Here is a 23,318-nt window from a genome sequence, read left to right on the forward strand (position 1 = left end):
ATCATGTGCTTCATAAACATTGATGAAAGAAGCTAAATTATCACAATAAGGTAATCAGATAGGCTTTTGCAGTTAAAAACAACCAAAAGAAAAAAAAAAAAACACATAAAAATCCAACCAACTCCCCCCCCAACGCAACTCCACAAGTTCAGAGAAAAAAAGCCCAGTATTTTCTGTCAAGCTCTTCCTTACTCGTACTCCAAGTTAAACGTAGAAATTATGAAATGCCCACTAAAATTCCCAGAGCAGCTTTGGGTTCAGCAGTAATACAACCCAGAGAACACACCTGTAAGCACTGGGATTTCCCCTGTGCTCTCTCAGCGTATGTGTGCATTGAAAACCACAGCAGATGCAGAAGTACTTGAAAGAGTTCTAGCAACTAGCTCAGGTACTGGCAGTCTAGACAGTTGCTTAAGTTTACATAATTACTAATTTAACTTGCTTTAGAGCTTTGTGTTACCATCCCTAAACTAGTAATATGACTACACAAAGTTGAAACTAGCATATCTGTTCCAAGCATTCTTTTGCAGATTAGAAATATCCATTATTGCCTTGAAAATAGCTTTACTACAGATGGAAATGATTTTTACATTATATCGCCTGTTAATTTCTACATCAAAAATAATCAGATTCTCAAATATTCCCATTCAGCTCCAAAAAAACCCCACCCTAAAATAACGGGGGAAAGACTTAAAAAGCAAAACAAAAGCAAAAAACCAGTTGTCAGCTACTGTTCTAGGTATGAAAAAATAACACACAAACCAGTTTTGAAAACAGTTTTCAGCTAGTGAAGTTTGCACTCAGAAACCAATTACAGACATTCATTTACCTATAAAAGCCATTCTGCAAAAGGAAGGGGTCCTTATTTTAGAACATGACTGTTACTAAACAAACAAGAAATTCCAAAACAGACTGGTGAACTCTTACGTATCAAGTTATTTATAAAGGAGAATCTCAGTGCAAGTCACATGGGCAAGATACTCATTTGCCAGTAAATGCCAGTCTCACAGGTCTTCATTTGAAAAGTCTTAGTTCTTTGATCTTGCATAACAGAACTGAAGTATTAGCAGCATTTTTTCCAGGGATATTTACAGTGGCACAAATGTACTCAATGAAGAGACAGTATGTGGCATAACTCATTAGTTGATGTGGGGCTTTAAAGAAACCAAGATCCTGAAATAAACCAGGATTTCAAGTTAGCCAGCTCTGTCTAGCCATCAAACGCTCCATCAGGCTGACGTAGCTATGTTAACATTCCCCAATATCAGGTCTCTTCGTGCATCAAGGAGAGCAAAGCAGCCAGGCAAATGCTGATTACAACCTCCAGAAAACAAACAAGTGAGGGAGAGGGGCAAAAGCACTCATATCAGTTTCTGTATGTATGCTGTTTGAGAGTTAATACTGAAATGTGGGATACTCTCTCCATAGCAGAAAATTCAGAGACAGAGGACAATTTCTTCATCTCGATTAAATGTGGAAGGTCTTACCACCTGAAAGTTTAAAGCCCAGTAATTAATGATCTTTATGAGAGGAAGAAAACTTGTGGAGAAATTCAAGAGAAACAAAACAGCAGGAAAATCAACACCAAAAAAATTTTTTAATGAGTCACAAAACCCCTTTTTCTTTCTGCAGATTCTCTGCATCCAAATGGAGACAGTATCACAAACCATCTCTTAAGGAAAGGGTTATATTTTTGCATTCCAGCCCTAAAAACTGCAACAGAGAAGCAACAACAGCAGGCGTTAATTTTGCCTATTAAAATCCTGTATAGTGACTGTTCTCCAAAGAATCTCCATAAAGCAGATTCACTGAGAAAATATGGAGCAGTGAAAAATATAAAAAATTCTAACCAATTAGCCATACACCAAGGTATCCTTTGAAGTTTTCTGTGCTTGCTTCACTTCCATAACTAAGGACAGGACTTTTGATTGGCCTGAAAAAAGGAGGAAATAAAAGTATCCCATCAATATTTTCCCTTCTGGGCTCTTCCTAGGAACAAAGATGACATACTATTCTACAGCTGAACTCCTTAAAGGACTGTTCTGTTTTGCATACAGTAAAATTTTCTCTACTCTAGATAAGCAAAGGAAGTTGCATCAAATAAAAGGATTTCTGTTTACTTTATGTATGAAGATATTTCTCAGGTTTATAGATAACCAGAAAATTTCTCAAAGGTCCAATCCTACAGTCACTAGCATCCCTAATTTCAGAAGCAGCTAAACACTAAAAGATCACTGTCAGTTGCAATATTGTTAAGATGTTTGATACCTTCACCTTTGAGAAAACCTAATAAACCCATTTGTATTTAATCCAACCAGTAGCAGAGACCCACTAATAATGGCAAGATAGAGTCACATCCAAACAGGCACCACTGTACTTTAAATATGCAGTAACTACAGTAGACTTATAAAATGAAGTAGAATAATTTATGAGGAGCATATAAGGGGTTAAGAAGGTGAAAGAAATTATGTGCAGAATGGTCCTGGAATAAAAGCTACAAAATGTAGCTGTGTAATCAGTAAAACATTTTATTTGCATTGCAGTGTTTGGGTTTCTTTTCAATCACAAGCACCAAAGTCAAAGTGGGACTCTGATCATTTCACTGCAGTTTACCAATCAGGATTATATGCCAATGTGTGATGAAGTGGAACTACATGATGTGACAAAATATGATGTGACAAGTAAATTTTAAAGGAGAACCCACTAATTTGGAACCAGTAATTGCTACAATTCAAACAGCCCCATTACTTATGTACTGAATTTTCAAAGCTGGATTTGTGGCATATTTTTAACTGGATTAAGTGTCAACTTTAACGGAGCAATTAGCATTTTTAAAAAATATTTCTCATCAACAGAGTACTATTTATCACCTGGCAGGTAATAATTTCCTATTCCTACCTTTAGTACTGCTGAATATTTTCTCTCAAATAATATATTCAATCAAAAGAACACAACATTTTATGCTAATGTAATCTTTGTACAGCTTTAGCTAAAATCTCAAGTGCTGATAATTACAAAAAAGTCTGTGATGGCATTCCAGAAAACTGGTATTTTATTTATTTATTTTTATGGGGACAAAATTTCAGCAAATTCTTGAACAATGTTCAATAGCACAAACTGCAAGTATCTCTGCATGTGTTGTATTACTAGCCTAAGTATTGAGAATACCTCTGGAAAAGAGCAGACAACACACCACAAAGCTTTTGGAGAACTCTGCCATCTACAAACAACACACACTACTTTGGAAAGTTGACACTTCAAAATTTCAATCTGTCAGTTTCTTAATAAAAAAAAAAAAGCCCAGGTTCTATGTAGAGTAGCACTGTGGTACAGAGTAACAGTATTTTAGGATCACAAATGTTACTCTGTGAAAGTTAATATGAAGTATTAAATAGTCCACTGTGCACCACCAAAATGCTTCCGTAGGTGGAGATTTTGAATTATGTGGAAGCATTTATAAAAAAATCACAGGTAGCATAAAACATGAGAGTAATTTTAAATACAAGATCATAAAACAAGAACTGGCAGGGAAGACTGCAAATGTATACATCATGGGTCTCTTCATCTTTCTAGTTAAGACCTTAAAATTTCTGAACTAGTGTTCTTCAGTATGCAGTAAACAGTTAGTCAACCTTCACATACAAACCACAATCTCCCAAATCTTTGTACATGTCTCCCAAAATAATGTCAGACTACACCTGATATCACTAACAACGAACACGTAATTTTTCCATCCTAGTAACAAAATGACATAAATATTTCATCTGTTTAGGAACAGAAAGCACTGCCTATTTCTTAAACAAAAGATGTACCCAGTTCACAAGACGTAACAAAAACTATGGCTTCCTCTTGAAAATACTTCCAGAAAGGAGCAACGGCAATGTTGATTTCACAATTAGTTTTTAAAAACTGAGGTTTGGAAGGGGATTTTCCTTGACAAAAACTCTCCATTTTTGATTAGTATTGTTTTCGCTTATAGCTCAAGGCATTTCACATATGTTACAAAGTCAAACCTGCATATTGAATCAAACAAATTCTTAATTGGTTAGAATTCTATTTAAAACCTTGGTTTAAAATTTTCTAACTTGGAAAAAACCCCCTAGTTTTTCTCATAAATATGTCCTTTTGTAAAAATTCGTAACATATTGATAGCAATTAATACACATGTAGACAACTAAGATAGCTTACAGTAGGTATTCCGGAAGCACTGGAGTAGACTGGTGACTGAGATGACACAGATCTTTACCAAAAAGTTGCAAGTGGCTCATCTTGGGCACTTCTCAACAGGTACACCAAACATGATGGTATGCACAACTGGCAATCTGAAAAGCTATTAAAAAAAAAAAAAAAAAAAAGAAAATGCTTTCTCTCCTATGTATTACAGAAACTGATTAATTGACTATATAGTCAACTGACAACTCAAGAAAATATTTAGAAGCAGCCTCACAAAAACGATCATTAACAGACACGTTCTATACCTCTTTGTCAAGTTGTTACAGGAGTTTAAATTGGAAAAAAGATAGCTGCAACCCAGTTGAAAGCAGCTGGCATTTAAGTCATCTCCCTCCCAATTAAAATTGTAAATGGCGCCTACTTCAGTGGCAGTGCGTGTTATACACTCTGATAAAACAGGTATTTTTCTTTTTCTTTTACAACTAAACACTGGTAATATACTATCCTGACCAATTCCATTACCTAATTTTAACAAATGTGGACCTCAGTAAACACACTTCTAATTTTTTTAACCAATACTTTGCAAGACTCATCAATTATGGACAGCCTGTCCCTGGATGTCAAAAAGTCATTTTAGGAATAATGTCCAAGATAAAGCATCAAAACCAAGTGCTAATTAGTTTACACCTTGACTACTACTGAGTTATTAAGCTGTTTCAAGGAATATACAGCAGCTTTAATGTGGAACCTCCTCTTCTTGTCTCTCTGAAGCTCTGTTTACTAATGCTTAATTTTCTGCTTTTACTAACCTTGTGTTACTAACTTAAAATAGGCGATGGAGGGAAAGAGGTGGTCAACCTCACTTCAACTCCTAACATAGGTTTACTTATCAAAATCATCCACTGACAGAAGATGTTTTTCGAAAGAAAACTACCAAAAAACCTGATGTGCACCCTTTCAACCTATGTAAAGTCCTGTTGTGTAAGAGTCCATTTAATTAATGTCAGTAAACATTCCCACACTTGTGTTTTGTGGTCACTAATACATAATTGTGATTGTGCATGTGTGTATGGAAGAGCACATTTACATTTCAATACATGGGACTTAAGCACAAAGTCTTGCTAAAGGTTTCCTGGTATCAGCCTATATGCACAGTAAACTGCCCCTTTCTGGTTGTTTATTTACTGGTTCAGATGTTTTTCTTACACCTAAATGGTTTTCTCTCTAGAGATTTCACAAAGGATTCAGCCACAGTTCAAGCTTCTGCACAACTTAAGTACCTTCAATGCCAATACCAACTGACTCTGAACAGTAAACAGACTGAAATTTTTATTTTTGCATGTGTAACTGGCTTGGAACATTTTTAAAGCTAACAAAATACTAGAAATCCTCAACACTCACTTCAACACTACTGCCCATTATCAGCTCTATTTTGCAGAAAACTGTACAATACCTTTCAATTCTTTGGGTGATGTACTAATGTTATCATATAATTAAACAGTTCCATGAAGTACATAATAATTTCTAATCTCACACATCTTTAGGTTTGTCATAGTCAATACCTATGATGTTTGTTTCAATATTAATTGCACAAATTTCAGGCAGGATTAAGCAGCACATAAATCAGTAAATAAGTAAATAAGTAAATTTAAGAAAAAATCACAGAAACCAGAAGGAAGAGGTTTCTTAAGCTTTTTTAGCAGCTTAGGAGTAAATCATAAAATGTCAAGCTACAAAAATTGGCTCAGATAAATATGATTTTTCCTGAATTAGTTCACTAAGCTGTTATCCTTCCTAAACACTTTCAAGTCAATCCTAAATGCTGTGCTTACCTTAATACTGAACAGTTATGCTACAACACATACAAAAGACTGAATATATGAGTTATTCTCAAAGTGAGAGAGTTTGTCTGTCTTTGTTTAAATAAGGAAAACAAGGAATTTATTTGGCATTCGAAAGAATTCCAATTTGGCATTGGAAGGAGAAGTGACGTTATTAAGATAATTTTTAGGTATTTTTCTTCCATTTAGCTAAGGGCTTCCACTGGATGCTGTCTTCTGTTGTACCCACCATACACCTCAAAACTTTGTATGTTAAATCTTGCAGCTATTTAGTTTCATATATTCACATTTTAACAATAATATAGTTACGCCTGTAATTACACTGTCACAATTATACCATCATATTTTCAAGTGTTTAAGGCTTTAGAAATTTCAACAAGCTGTCATTTCATATTCCACAGGGCTTTTATTCCTTTTCCATGACCTATGATAAATCCTGTTAACACTAAGTCATACACTATATATGGGTGCATATGGACACATATAGAGCAAACAATTTAGATAATGTCCTCTAAATTTTGGATATAATGCCCAGAATGCATAAGAGGAATTGTTATAAAGGAAATATTTAAAAACAACAAAGATGTAAAATTGAAATTCTAAGCCTGAAAATAAAACTTTATGAAATTTTTTTCGGCATGCAAATTTCAAAAAATATATATTTTTTAAGTGGCTACAATAGTCATGACATAATTAAGACACACATTCCAATGGACTTTTGTATTCAGCTAGTTTTGGCTACACACCTCAAGTTTAAATGTTCCATTTATTTCCCCTCCAGACAAATGCCAACTTATTAGAAATGTCTCCAATAACTGAGATTAACTTTGCTGTTGTTCCTAAACCTGCAAGATTTTCCACAGAGGTAGATTACTCAGGCCATGAAGAATGTTGTCAGAGAGCCCTTGATTGTGGCCTTAGTAGATAAGACATGATTCTATCAGCACTGACAGATGTTCTTTCCTCTCAGGAAATGGCCACCAAGGATAAAAGTTGCTATCCGCATATAAAGAAGATTAATTTGCATTTGAAGCCTTATATCCATTCCCCAGAATCTCCATCACTGAGAAAAAGCAGGCCCGCACTTCATTTACACTATCAGCAGCCCAACATGAACACAGTTTTTCAGTTATATTTACCTGCCTCCAAGGACTATCACTGGGTATGTAGTATTAAGGTCACTACCGTACAAACTGTGTTCTAAACACTTGGCTCACCTCCTCCTGCTGTGAAGTGAAGTCTGAGAGAAAATTTTTGTCAGGCTAATATATTTGTGCATGAGTATATCTGAGAGGAAATAAACGTGAAAAGACCGACTTTGGTGTGTGCCTGGAAGCTTATACAAAAGTCATTATTATGTATATATCTATCTTATCTATGAAACTACCTAGAAACTACCTGCAAAGAACTACTTTCATCAACAGTGTATTAAGAAAAAAGACTAATATTAAGACTAATAAAAGCATTAACATTAAAATCCTCTCTCATACATATATAAATATATTTGTTGTGTGAGTCAAATACACATGTAACTTAGCATAAGTTATAATTCATCTAACCTTAAATGCACCTGCAGTTCAGACAAGTAATGTATATTTCCTTTGAGGTTAAAGGCATCCTAGGGCAAAATAACATGGCAGATTCACAATACAAAACAAGGGGGAGTAAAACTCGTACTACACAAAGTAGAGTATTTTAAATCCATCTCATATTCCTGAACCTGCTGAGAGATGGTGGTCAGATGCAGTGCAACAGGCTTTCTTGGATCTAAAACAAAGTATATTAAATTTCAGCACACAAGAATGGTCAAACTCCTCTTCCACAGGGCAAATTCAAGGCTTGTAAACAAACACAAATATACTTTAAAAGTTTGTATTGAAAATACAAACTTAATTTATAATTGAGCAAAATCCATGAATACAAAAAGCAATTAAATGTAAAGAAAATACAAGGTTGCTGTAGTCCTTTTCTCTTCAATGATGTATGACTTTGTGAGTTAGTTGTAACTGGATCCCCTTCATGATTCTTAGACATTTTAATATGCTGTCCTGTTTTTGGAAACATTTGGTAAATGTGCCAACATGCAAATTAAATACACTACAGACTATGGCTATAACATATTAATTCACCTTTTTCAACAATAATTTTCATCTTAAAAAATAAATCATTCCTACAAAAATATATTAACGTAAATAATACATAAAGGAATATGGCCTGTTGAGTGTCATCTTTGTGAACAAGCAATCAAAAGGTGCTTATATAATGTCAATGGAGGTCAAGGGGTTTTTCAGTACCTCAGTAATTTTAAACCAGTCTCAAGGGAAAAATGCATCAAACAAGCAGGTCCCTTTAATTAAACAAAATATTTTGCCTTCTAACTATAAAAGATTAAATCAAAAGCAAGAAAAATTTAAATCTTGGATTAGAGAGCAATTAATTTTTTAAAGTGCTGAAAATAATCCCTGTAGCTGTTCTTTAACAGCAAAATAAGCATCATTGGTAATTCTTTTGGAAACATATAAACAATGTGAAATATATTTGAGATAAAAAGTTAGTCCAGTGTTCATTTTTAATACCATAAACTTATATAATTATTCTTTTAGAAAACATCTTTTCTATCAACTATAAGATACTTAAAGACTCAGTCTACTCCAGCTACTGTTTAAAGTGTAACTCCAAACTCTCTGTAATCATTTCCTGAAAAAGTACAATTTTATGATGTAAACATCCCAAAATTCTTAATGAAAAAAAACAAAAACCCCACACTTGAAAACTAACAGGAGTTTGCTACTTTTAGTGCACCTGAATAATCTCCCAATGGAATAGCTGGGTAAGTGAAGACAACAGTAGTGTAACCTTTACACAGCTACCACTGAATCAGCCTATTCAGTGATCAAACAACAGAATAAAGGTTCTTCGTTACATACCGCAGAAATGTAAAAACTTGTAAACAATGAAGAAACCATATTTTCCAGATACTAACATTTAAAGAACATCTGCCTCCTAAACACCTGGATATGGGGGGGGGATTGTTTTCTTTCATACTACAACACAATCAGATAGCTTGCGGGTAATGAGGTAGAAATATCCACTTCATGCCATGAACATGCCTGTAACAATCAGAGGTTGAGGAAGACCAAGAATAAAAGATAAAGTTGTAAGGTTAAAAAAAAAAAAAAAAAAAAAAAGATAAGACTATTCCATAAAACTATGGGGATTTAAAAAGTCTGTTTAGAAATACAGAAATACAAGCTTATTTGGCAGAGATGCATTAAAGACTTGACTTTCACTAGCACCACACTAACAGCAGCACTGCAATCCCACTAGCAATCTCACCAGAGTCAGTAGACTTAGTAAGAAAAGTAGTCTTTTAAGGAATAAATTGCTCCAGTTTCTCCAAGTCATTTACAAAGGCTTCTTTCCCATACAAGTGCCAAAGTAAGAAAGAAATGTGAATACCATCTACTAGAAAATACGAACAATATAGTGACCATCTCTAAACATAATAGATTCAGTGACAGTTCTACTACTATATATTCTTGTTCAGTTGCCAAAAAGCAGTTTCTCAACCCCATAATAGTGAATGGTGATTTTTTTTTTTTTAACATGAAATGCAGACCTTTAAATTTTTAATAGAATTATTAGGAGAGGACTAACTATGTATACAAAATAATTTTGATATTAAAACTGTTCTACATTCTTAATCTTGAAGATAAAGAATAGAATAAAAACTTAATTAGCTACGTGAATTTAAACTGTGACTAAAATGATGCATCTCCTTAATATTTAAGGAAATACAAACAATATAATTTGAAATTCTGAGATTACTAATGAAAATTTAACTGAAAATTTATATATAAATATATATCATTAAATAAGCCTTCCAATAGTTCTATGACTTCAGTAAATTGTATTATTGCCATTTTTAACCAGAAAATAATTGATATATCTGTATATTTAATCCAATTTTTAAAAAAATCTGTGACAAAGTAGGGAATGTAAAGAGAAATACTAACTCTTGGGGTTTTTTTCTAATTACTTACTGACATCACTCACCATATTTCAGGCACAGGAGTGCTATAAACAGCCACTGTGGTCTGATCCAATTCCTGTTCAAGTCAATGGAAATCTTTTACAGACATTAGGCTAGATCACTGTATGAATCAAAAAACCTCTATGTTTATTGCTATTCCTCTTCTGCTTTTCACCTACTCCTTTCCTTCACAGTCCCCCAAAATGCAGGGAATCTATTTAAATTCTTTTTTTTTTTTTTCCTTCAGAAAGTCACTTAGGAAGGACACAACATCTTGTTATCCCTGAATTCTCAATGTCTAATAGAAAGAATTTGAAAATATCACTGAAAATATTCCAAGAATGTATCTGTACATATTTTCATTTTGCATATCAATCCATAATGTTCTTCCAAATATCATCCGAATCTTTCTCCTCCCTCCCCTCCCACCCCCCTTTTTTTTCCAGAGTATAGAAATAAAACAGAAGCTTTGCTTTTCAAGCACTACCAAGCCAATTAAGGGATCCAAATTACTGGATAATTGATCACATTTTGACCTTTGAGAACTAATCTAGGGAATAAAATGGCAAATCATTAACAGCTCAAGAAAAACAATTCCTCTCTACAAGTTGCATTAATCCTTCATATAAAGTAAGTATAAAAAGTCAATGTAATTTACTTATCAGCATTTTTGTGCACTTTTCATCTCTTTTACATTAAAGATGCTAAAATATAATATTTTTAATTTAAGTATATTTTAATCTCAATTTTATTCTCTATGGTGTTCAAGTGTACTCACCATAACAAAGAAAATTTAATAATATAAATTAAAGGTGGAAGACACTATTTGTTTATCATTACTATGATTTTGATTACAGATGAGGACTGGGACCAGAGCACACAAATGTCCTACAGTTAATATCAGATTTTGCGGAAAGCCTTAGAGTAAGTTAATGACCAAATCTAGAGTTGAAATCTGGAGGACCCTGTATTTCTACAGAAATATTCAGCATGATCTGCATAATGCTACTTGGAAGATTCCTGCCTTCAGAGTAAATGCCCTGTACTTGATTCTGAGTTAGGTAGGAGTCTCTGGGTGAGGCTGGGGCTAGTAACAGATTTCAAGTTGGAGTTCGATACTTTAAAAAGCACAAACAGTTCATTGTATTACTGCATCTTAGATGACCAGAGCCTGAAAAAAAAACCCATTTCTACAAGATAAAACAGCTTTACTTTTTTTGTTTTGTAGAACATTAAAACTACCCTTAACTATAGTCCTAACCTTATCCACAACCAGTAAGTGAAGTAAATTAAAATCTACTCCTACTAGACCTCATTCTAGCTCATGGGTCATGCATGGCAAATGGTCATCCATGGCAAATCCCCTCAGTGCACAGGTCTAGAAGATGCTATCCAATGCATAATAATTACTTTTAACTTTTGCATTTGCAGACTAAAATAGCAAACAACTTAAGAAAAAGCCAAATGATACAGAATTAATGCAATCTGTGAATGTAAGTATTGTAATTCAGGCCTTGAAAATTTTTACAAGATTGAGACATTTCAGAATTGCTGCAGTGCTTTCTGTCACACAGACTCAAACTGTAAATTGTTCCAGGAGTTTTAAAGTATTCACCTCACAGATGCAGAGTGAAATAAAACCAGTAAATTCCAAAAAGCTTAATGTCTGTCTAGGTGGAAGGGCAGGAGATGGAAATGAAATCTCTCAGTAAAAGGTAGCCATAAAATAATAGATTTTCTTTTCTATTTTTTTTAACATTTAGATATTTATTCCATGCTAGCAAATCATACAGCACATGACTAAATACAGATATACCCAGGAAACTCAGTTGTGCCAAAAAAAAAAAAAAAAAAAAGAAAAGTGAGTGTGATAATGAGAGAAAGCTACAATAAATTCACAGTACACTTGATTTTAAGCAGGTTGGGCCACTTATGAACACAATGGGAAAGAGTATTATTCACAGGCTCTCCTGTGAACTTGAGGAGATTGCAAGATCTACAAAGGCAACCAATTAATGCCTTTGCAACCAGAGATGGACACAACCTCTGAAGAAAGAAATTTTAAATTTTGTGGATTTCTAGGCAGGGTGCCTGAGGTGTCAGTTTGCTCAGCTCAAAGACAGAAATCTACCATTTACACTTCGAGCATCACCAAGTAGCTAGCCAGCTAGAATTTTCTAAATGTCTGTGCCTCAAAGGGAGATTCACAGGTGCAGTGGCTTCTTTAAGCTCCTTCTTGGTTGAAGCAAAAGAACAAGAAAAAAATATTGTAAAGTTCACATGAAAAACACAGCCAGCCAAACAGCTTTCATTATATAATAAATAAATAAATAACACTTGAAGTTAATGCCATATGGGTATTTCAGAAATTAGTTTCAAAAAGTAAAATAATTTAAAAAAAAAATTAGAGAAAACTTAAATCAGAAGACTGCTTTGTTAAGCAGATGCACAACCACTCACCTAACTTTTACAAGTGTATGTCAGATACAGTGAAGATCTGAAGAGACATACCATGCACAATGAAAGATAAACGTGCAGTATCTGATGAGAATAGAGTACTTTTAAACAGAGTTGGAAGACTTCCAAATGGCTATTAATGCAGGCTTAATTCAAATGCCTATATTACCCTCCTTCAAGATCATCTCTATCTCAAGCTGAAGTAGGTAGGGAAGCAATTAAGCTGAAACTTCTTGGTTGCTGAATGCTGACTACCTGCATTTTTACCATCAACTCTACATTTCTCTGGACTGTCACAACTTCAGCCTTGAGCCAGCCCTCAGTGCAAAGAGATCTTTAACTAAATGCTAGTGAAGCTGAAACCCAACATGTTCCTAAAATAGAATAAAATGCTTTGGAAACATTTTGACTGTACAATAGTATCCAAAATATAGTTAATAAAATGAAATACAGTTATACTTCCTAAGAAGATTATAATCAAATAACTAGGATTAATCCACTGTAGTACTGTGTAATCCTAAGGCTAGCCATATTCAGAGAGAGCATCTATCAAACCAATTCAACAGCTACATGGGCTTGTCATCATATATGACTAAAATTAGAGGCTATGTCAACACCCAGAAAAACAAAACCAAAACCAAACCCCAACCTACAAAGGCCTAACCAAATCATTACTTAATAGTAGAGATCAACACTCCTTTGGAAGACTCTCCTGCAGGAATTGCTAAGCATCCCAAAGTCATTGCAGAAGAACAGTTTGGCTAATTCCTATACGAGGGTTGGTTGTTTTTGCAGGATGGACTCAAACATATGTAAACAAATGCAGCACAAACAAAATGTCCTTTACATCTCTGCTTCTAAAAATTTGCAACCTATAAGGTAAAAATTTGCCTTAATAGCAAACTAAGAATTGCCACAATTCAATAAAACTGCATACACCCAACTCCTCTCACTGTAATATCTAGAACACAGTATTATCAACATTCTCTTATTCATGTCTTCTTACATTATAAAAATGTGAGCAGGAATTCAATCCTTTTTAAATTGATGCAGGTCTCAGTTAATATTAACAGACTAACATCACCACAAAAGTTTCAAATGAGCAAAGAAATATCTTAATTGGAGATTTACAATTTGTAAAATCATTTTCAGGACAAAGTGTGTTTTAATATTTCTCCTAAATTAAACAATTATGAAAGGAAAAAGTTGAAGTTATTTAAAAGACCCACTCTGATATTGTTCAAATGCATTTTTTTAAGTTGAATCATAGTTACTTTTGCATTCATAATAGGAATAAACATATACTCAAAACTTCAACAGAAAGAAGAAAGTCAACTTCCAAAACAGACACTTGAAAAATAACTAAATGAAGTACTTCAAGTGACCCACAAGGCCTATTTCAATAGTTTTACATATTTCATTTAGGATTTGTTTGTTTGTTTGTTTGTTTTTGTACCAACTGAGAAAGGTATTCAATTTCCAACTGAAAGCTATTTTTTCAGACTCACAAAACTTTCTTAGAGAACAGGAAACCAGGTTTACATCAGTTACTGTTTGTAGGCACTATGAACACACTATTACATACAAGTGTTGGACCCACCAAAATTTAAGAGAAAATTATTGGTTCCTTGCTTGCAGCTCTGCAGATGCATGTTAACAAAACCTTAACACCATAATATGTATAGAGGAACTATTATAAGTGTGTATATAAAGAAGACAAATGTGTCACCTACTCAAATGTAAACCTAGTGGTTGCATAGAATGAAGGTGTACAGTAGCTGCTGGCAAACCTGTAATATTGGGGTTTTATTAAGAATTATACCCATTTCCACTAACTCATTTGTGCAATAGAGCAATACCAGGTTAATAGCAACTTCATCTCAGCAAGTGTTTGTTAAATACAGCAAATCACACAATAAGATGTTAATCAAACAGCTAGCTCTACCAGTTACAACAAGGCCATAAGTTGTATGCTGCAATATTTAATACACCCACAGATTCACTTACCTTATCCCATGAGTAAAAATTAGCTTAACACTGTTTTAGAAGTTGGGTTTTTTTCCTTATAATTCTAAAATCACAAAAACTCTTTTGCTTACATTTTGAGAATGAGATCAAATTTTTTGCAGTCTCACCTCCGGGTCACAGACTCCCAACAACTGACAACATGATGCAAACTAAATCAAGCCTAACTGTTGCAGAGAGAACTAGAAAAGTACTACAGCCAGTCATTAACAAAGTTGCCCAGTAATAAGTATGAAGATTATTTTTTTTTCTTAGAAAAATGAAAGAGGAAAAAAAATTTTTAAATTATGCCTATACTTGCCGAGAGTATATTTGTTTACAGATCTTGAAGACTGTCTTTACAGTGCAAGATGGCAGCTCATAAACAAAAAGGGAGGAACCAAAGCAGACGATATAAGTAACTGGACATCTAGCATAAAAAATGAATTGTGAATTTTAACTCCCTCAAGACAAAAGTAAGTGTTACAAGCTCCAGACAAGAACTTATTTCCAGTGCACATTAACAAGAAGTTTATTGATCTTGCAAAACTCACAAAAAGGTCAGCACACTTCTTGGCATCTGCTGCTGGCACTTTTTCTATTAACTATTTGCATAAAAACATATGTAAAGACCTTTTTCTTTCATGTCATGAAGCACTGATGAAAAGCTACAGCTATTATATCAGTGGAAAAATGACAAGCCAATACATATTCAAAAAGTAACAGATTTTAAAACCAGTAAGAGGCAATTATCAGCTAGTCTGACCTGTAGCAGAATAAAGGTAAAATATCTCACTCAGCATTTTTACATCACACCAATACATTCCTAGCTAATTTCTTGCAGTAAAGATTTAAAATTAAGAAGGAAGCTATCACTTCTCTCAATGAATAAATATTAAAAATAGATATATACTTCAAATATCTATTGGACCTTATATGGTTTTCTGCTAAATTAATCTACTACCAGCAATTTCTCCCCCCCTCTAAATCATAAAAACAAGTATTCAAAATTGATTAAATATAATAATTTAAAAAATCATTTCATGGCTGTTAGCTGAAGACAAAACAATAATCCATGCAGTAATAAATAATGCTCTTTAGAGTTCACCCACTTCTAGTTGAACATTCTGTTTTTCTGAATGAGAACTTAAGACAGGTTTCTTCCCACTTTACTGTGATGGCTAGGTAAATGTCTCAGATCATCTACTAAAGTGGATATTGTCATTTTGTTCATGTTTGAGGTTTTTTTCCCACATGTCCGAAGAAGACAATATACATCACAACACTCTGCACAATCAAAAAATACACCACAGTCAAAGGAAATTATGAGCTGATCATACATCTAGACTAACAGTTGCTAATGAGATGAAGCCAACTTTTTCTGTATCAGTCTTGCTTCAAAGGATTCTCCCCCAAAAGGACCCCTCAATTACAAAAATCTGGTACCATGATATAGTTCTAAAAAAGTTTTTATTTACTCTTCTGTCCCAAACTATTCCTCATAAAATACAACATACTAGTCTTTATTGGCTGAAGTTCACATGGTTGTAACTGGCCCATTCATTTGCTTTCCTAGCAATAGAAAATTAGAGTTTTATTTTCTTGTGCTTTTCCTTCATCACTTTAAAGATCCAGAGATAACAGGTAGGACAGATATGAACAGTGTTCTAATCTCATGTGGTACATTCTATATTCCTAATGGCAGATACCTGATAACTACATTCTTAAGTGCTGAAGTCATTTATGACTCAATCCTTTGAATAAGTTACATGTGCCTCTTTTCATATGGCAAGCACCAGTTCCAACCCTGGTATTTTCAGATTGCTATATGAATAATCTGTGTAACATTAGTACACACACTCAGAATTACTGTGGTCACTTTGCAACATGGAATTAATTCAGTTCAATTCTCTGAAACCTTGGGCTAATTTCCACAGCATCTAGTGCCACTGCAATGCAACTACAGCAAACCAAATTACTGGCTTCTCTTTAGGATTTTACTATTTTGTCTGAGGGGAACTTCATGGCAGCAAGATGACAGGGTATCTGTTCAGCTGTGAGGAAAACAATGTTTTCTCTCTCATATACACTGGGCTCAGAAGGGTACAAGAGCAGCAGAAACTAATTGCTGTGGTTGTACATGCAGAATACAGTGAGTCCCTTTTTTTTTTTATCTTGAAGGTAGCTTAATAGTTTGAGAACAGAGTCTTATTAATGTAAATGAAGCTCTAATAGCATATTGCATGAAATTCTTTTTATTAAGCATTTCTTTGGAAAACAGCCTACAAACTGGATTAAACCACTGCACTGTATTTTCTGTGAGCACCTAACCAAAGTGACTTTTAAAACATATTGCTGAGTAAACTTTAAAGTAGCCAATAAAGATACTTCTGCTGTAAAAAAAGTGTTTCATATGTAGTTAATTTCACACTTATTTGCACTGGAAAATTAAATTTTTACTTATCAACATACCACAGAAATAGTGGGGAAAACTCTGCTCTGATATTCTACACAGTATTTTTTGCTTTAGGCAAACTATAATAAAATTAATTGATAATTAGGAAACTGACATTATAATGCTGGTAATATTGTCTAATTCTCCAATGGCACTGTCCACACTGCCTGTCCCTTTCATCAAAAAGAACAAAAACATTTTTTGTAACACCTGAGAATGCACCTAAACTCCTAAATTATTTTTAAAAATCGAGTCAAGGAACATTAATCATTTATGTGATTTTGAAAATAATACCTTATGCCTGTCATTCTTGAGCCCTCAAAATTCTCTTTAACTATAATGATAGTGAAAGTAGGATTGACTCTCTGTGACTGACAGTAACATCTTACATTGATTCATTATCTACTTAAAATGAGATGAAAAAGTGCAAATATTTTGTGGGCAAAACCAAAGAAAAATTAATTATCTGTCATTTAAGATGAAATGCTCTGGACTATTTCTAGACAAAGTTTAAGAGGCTACCCTCTACAGAGTGAAAATCTGCTTTACTTTCAGATAGTTTTCAAATCAAGATGCATTCTTAATTTGTTTTTAAATTTCAAATATGTTTTGAGTTGTAAATATTACTGACAGAGATGCTTTTCTGCTTCTTGTTCTCAGGCTTTTCTCATAAAACAAGTGTAATATCTAATACATTATAAATGAACTTGCCCTGACAGAACCTGAGGTTTATCCTGTAGATCAATTAATACTTAAGCATAGCTGAAAATGATGCAAATTTGATTACTTTTTAACAGTCCATCAATAATTTCTTATACATTTTCCTTCTTAAATATTGAATCAAACATCAACACTAAATCCTGTTATAATTTTGCATCAGTGGCTTAAAAATTGCATCCATCTGAGTCCATAAAATAGTATAGTTACTTTAAATTCCCCCCAAATTGTGTGTCAGTAACCACAGAAAAATTCTGTCCTAGAAAGCTGTATATAGCTACTGGTTGAATTTATTTAAACTCACAAGATCAGGAATGCAGAGCTAATCTGCAACACAGCAGAGAAACAGTCTCAGATTTCCAGCAATGGCTTCTTACTCTCAATCCTAAAAGTCTCGTACCTCTGTGAGTACCTTTAAATTCTATTATAAATCTTCATGCTCTGTAGTGTAAGAAAACAATAAACACCTACTTTTTTTTTTTTTCCCCACTTGGTATTTTGTGTCCGCAACATGAACTTGGAAAAAACTACCTTTATCTAGGAAGGTAGCTAAAGACAGGTTCTTTATTGCAAAGCTGAAAGTAACACCAACTAAATAAATCATTTAGCCATCCACTACTGCCCAACACAACGGTTGAAGTTTCAGACCCATTTAAACCTGCATAAGCCAATCTCACTGGTAAAGAAGTCCATTCTCCTCCCTACTCTCTTGCATCCCTTCACCCCAGCTATTTGTTGAGACTTTCTACTGTTACATGGTTAGCAGTCCTGAAAAGGACTTGCAGCTTCAGGTTCCAAGATGACATGGTCAGACTTTGCCTTCCCTATAATGATCCATTGTTTAGAGCATTTGCAACAGGTGTTCCCCAAGTACCCTTGGGTGTAGGATACAGTGTCTGTCTTCTTGGAAAAGATCCCTGCATTCGCTTAATCTTAAAACACTTATGAGGACATATTTTCCTGTTTCTGACAATTTATCGGGCTAAGTCCGGTGGCCCTTAAAGTTTCAGGAAAGCAGAATTTTTTCCCACATTATCTACTTTTAATAATTAAATATTAAAAAGTAAGAGTCAAAAGATTTATTAAAAGGTCCACAGCAACTCATAAACAGTATGCAGTACTCCATATAGACATGGAGTATAAATACTGGCTAACTCATTCTCCCTACTGTTTATCTTGAAGTTAAATGCTTACTTCATATATAAGTAAACCTTTTCTTATTGGCTTTCATTGATGCCGAATGATAGAATAGAAATCCAGCCTGAAGGACCCCTCACAATTTTAAAAGGCTTAGAAGGTCTGAACAATCCAGATGCAAGATGCTGAAGGCACATCGTTGAGGCAAACCAGTTTGTTCCTTCATTGAATAACACTTAGAAATATATCTAATGGATTGCTTGAGGGATAAACTTCTATGTATTACTAAAGGCCTTATTACTCACAAGTAGTAACTATGGAACAGTTATGACAGGTAATCAATCACAAGTAACTAACATGTACAAGGTAAACACTTAGTTGCTCAATCCTGCAATAGTAGTTACCTTATTTAAATAATTACATTGGGGTGGTATTTTTCCACCAGAGGTGCTAGGTAGATTAGATCTTTTTACTTTGCTTGATTTTTAGTGTTTTACATCAAAGATTTGTATTGAAACAAGTCAGGAAATTTTCTTAAAAGAAAGAATCATCAATGTTGAACTTCAAGTATAAGTAAATCAGGAATGGCTGGTGATTCAAGTTTAAGCAACTGTGCTGCAACTGAGGCCTAATAATTTATGACTGCAAATAGTGAGAGATCTGTAGGTGGAAGACAGTTTAAATACAAATAATTACTAATATTAACCATGCAAATCAACAGCATCATGATTGTCATATTTACAATCATGCTTACAGATTTGGCTGTCATGAATGTAAACATCCATGTCTTACAAGACTTAATTTCTCTTCTCAAAGTGTCAGATGCTACTTTTCTTTTGATAATTTTCTTTTTCTTTGAGAGAGCTTTAATTCTTTTCCTCAGGAAAGTTATTCTTACATGTAATTTTATTAGAATTCCAGTGGAGCCAGAGGTGAATTTATTTATCTGTGTCTGTTCAATCTAACAATTTTTATGGTCATTTTAGCATTATTAACCTTTATTTAATTTGTATAAACTTAATTTTGCATTTTCCCCAATCCTACCTGTCTTTCCTCTTTCCCTGCTTCTCTCTCTCGGTAGGGATAAATCATCAGTACTATATAATAAAACCAGCCTTGTTAATGGTGAACACTGCATATATTGTCTCATACTCTTCAAGCAGAAGTACTCTTACCTTGCTTCTCTGTTGGAAGGTATCATTTATAAACTTGGTTCTAAAAGCAAAGTCTTTACTGACACTGTCAGAATGCTCTAGCCACATGACAGGCCCCCTGACTGCCATTCCCTTGTCTATAAAGCAATCCTCTGACTCCAGATGCTTCCCAGAAGAACTCTGCTTCCACTCCAGTTTTCCAAGATTTTATTATCATTCATTTTTCAAGATTCTCTTACAATCAATTCAGTTGGAAATTCACTAGTGTAGCAGAAGAGAATGGCATAGACTACCTGCGTTCAGAAAGAATTTCAGCGTGCAATTAAAGAAAAATTTCTATTCCCTCTCTCTTCTTCCCCTCTTCTGTCTCCCCTCAATAGACATGGGCAATGAAGATAAGTGAAGGCAGGAGGGGGAGGGGGAAGAAAACTACAAAGGTTATGAGTAAGGAATATTTGTGGACATCTTTCTTTTTCTCCTCCCCTGTTCTCCTATCCTAAGCTGACCTGGGACAAGAAAACAGACAAAGGACATAAGTGACCATAATGCAAATATGTCAAAGTGTCACATATTATTCTAGCAATGACATCCAACTCGGGAGCAGACAATGTTTTCAAGGTTTTAGGGCAAGTCAGCTCAAAAACAGCATAAAGATAATTGTTTAGAAGTTTCACTTTTACTGGAAATCATCTTTACCCTCTGAGACGGAACAAGAGACATGGAATTTTGCTCAATGATGAAAATCCCCATTTGCTTACAAGGAGTGGGTGGCATTCATATAGGGTTCTACTGTTCCAGTAAGTCATATCAGTGGATGCACAGGTGAACTACCAGTCAGCACCTCAGGAATTTTTTTTTTCTTTTAACCAATCCAGAGTTGTATCTGTAGCCCACCAGTGGGTTGTCTTTCACTGCTCTCATAGAGTGCCTATTCCTTCCTTTAAATTGTTAAGTGTTTAACATATTCTTCCCCAATGAAAACTAGTAGCTCATCTAGCTAAAGGCTAATAAGAGCACAATAGAAATAGGGTGCCAAATAATACTTTGTTTGAACATACTCATATGGTCCAACAGTCTTTTTCAACATACTTTCTCTCCAAAAGATAGACTAAAGAAAACCTCTGCTTTATATCTCTGTGCGTGTGTATACATTGCCTGCCTAGACAGACAGGAAAATTGAACAAAATACCAGTTCAGCTCTAACACAAATGACAATGTCAAATAACGATATTCAAAAGGTCTTTCACTGTATTAGGGAGTTTGAGATTTCATAAAAGGATCCAAAGACCACAGAAGTCTGCTGCTTTTTCTCTGCAAGACCTTCATCCTTTTTTAAAATTCTTCTTCTATCCATGTTTCACATTTTATAAATTATGTGCATTATGACAGTATCTGCAGGTCCTGCTTGTGATCAGCTCTTCATGCTACTAGACATTGAACTTCAGTCATAGTTCTGAACTTCTAGGTCCCTGAGTTCTTTTAAAATAATTCATGTTGTCCCACTTAGACTAAAATCAATTACTGGATAACTGATAGCAATAAAAGAAAATTCTAAAACAACTGGAATCCCTGCCATTTTACCAATTCCTAATCTCAGCTAAAATATTTTTTTTTAATTTCCATCATTTATTTTATGAAAATAATAGCAAATTCCATAGTGGCTAAATAGATATATACATGGGAAGATATCTGCCTGCAATTTAATTAAGGATGCAAACCCGTACTAAACTCTGGTGCAGTGTCCATTAAGAGCAGAGACTAACCTTGTTAGAATCTCAGTTGAACAATGCTTATGAGATAACACTAAGTACTTAAAGGAGCATAACCATTGTTCACAGAGTAGACCAGACCAACAGGGATTTGAACATGTAATTTGAGTGTGGTTAGATATTGCATCTGAGGTTCAAATACCCATGTAATGACTTCCATTTGTTTGCACTAAGAAATATCCTTCTATGGCTCAAAACCATCTTGCCCATAATTATATCTAAAAATCAAAGAAGCTTCACATAATTTCCAGCAATAAAACAAAAACACAAGTGTGTATACAAACAATAGTAATAGTAACAAAGACGATTTGGGAACTAGGACTATAGTGTCATGGAAATGAAATGACTGCTTAGGTTTAGGGAAGTATTGTCTGTGAAAAAGTAGAAATCCTTTGTGTAGATTTCATATTAGTCTAACAAATGCAACTCTGATAAGAAAACTAAAGACTTGGCCCATGCTGAGCAGGGGACAAATGCCAAATCTACAATTTTTCTTTAATTGCATTTTTAAGCAATTTATTCTTATTACTAAATTTACTCCCATTACAGTAACAGCTAAAAACCCTGATTAAGGATGTCCTGGTTTTGGCTGGGATAGAGTTAATTTTCTTTCTAGTAGCTGGTATAGTGTTATGTTTTGGGTTCAGTATGAGAAGAATGTTGATAACACACTGATGTTTTCAGTTGTTGCTAAGGAGTGTTTATACTAAGTCAAGGCTTTTCAGCTTCTCATGCCCAGCCAGCAAGAAGGCTGGAGGGGCACAAAAAGTTGGGAGGGGACACAGCCAGGGCAGCTGACCCAAACTGGCCAAAGGGGTATTCCAGACCATGTGGTGTCATGTCTAGTATATAAACTAGGGGAAGTGGGGCTGGGGGGGTTTCACTGCTCAAGTACTAACTGGGTGTCGGTCAGCGGATGGTGAGCAATTGCATTGTGCATCACTTCTTTTGTATATTCCAATTCTTTTATAATTATTATTGTCATTTTATTATCATTATTATTATCATTATTTTTTTCTTCCTTTCTGTCCCATTAAACTGTTCTTATCTCAACCCACAAGTGTTACCTTTTTTTCCCCAATTCTCTCCCCCACCAACTTTCAGCCCCAACAAGAAATTCAGGAGGCATTTCAATGCAGTTTCTTCACAGAAGCTAGAAATATGCTGAATAAATGAAGAGCCCAACATTCTCCATTACCTTTTATTTACCAACTGTTTGTACCACTCAAAGTTTGTCTTTTGGAGACAGCTGCCCTAAATAATAACAAAGTACCAGCTCTTCTACATGTATAACTGAGCACGGTTTTCTGCTTTAAAGTCAACTACTAGCAAAGCCTCATATTTTTTAAGGGACAAAGATACTTGCTTAGGCATTGCAGAAATTAATCCCTAGTTTTTGGCTCCCAGGGGATATGGAGGATAAATTCTGATCTGCTCATGTCTGTCAAAGTTGAGATGTTCCAAAATATAATATGCCTAAAGAGCTTTAGTGGAAAAAGACATACACAGTACTACCATTCCAATGTCTCCAGGATTAGACGATATCTTTACAACAGTTTAGGATTCCAACTTTTATAG

At 34.4% G+C, this 23,318-nt stretch overlaps 1 long non-coding RNA gene across 1 annotated transcript in view; it reads right to left on the reverse strand.

The window, feature by feature from the left end:
- The window catches only part of LOC138687240 (uncharacterized), a 328,639-nt gene that overhangs the window by 211,487 nt on the left and 93,834 nt on the right, over positions 1 to 23,318 (reverse strand). The window lies entirely within an intron of this gene.

The sequence above is a fragment of the Haliaeetus albicilla genome, chromosome 10 (genome assembly GCF_947461875.1).
Source record: "Haliaeetus albicilla chromosome 10, bHalAlb1.1, whole genome shotgun sequence".
NCBI classification, from domain to species: Eukaryota; Metazoa; Chordata; class Aves; order Accipitriformes; family Accipitridae; genus Haliaeetus; species Haliaeetus albicilla.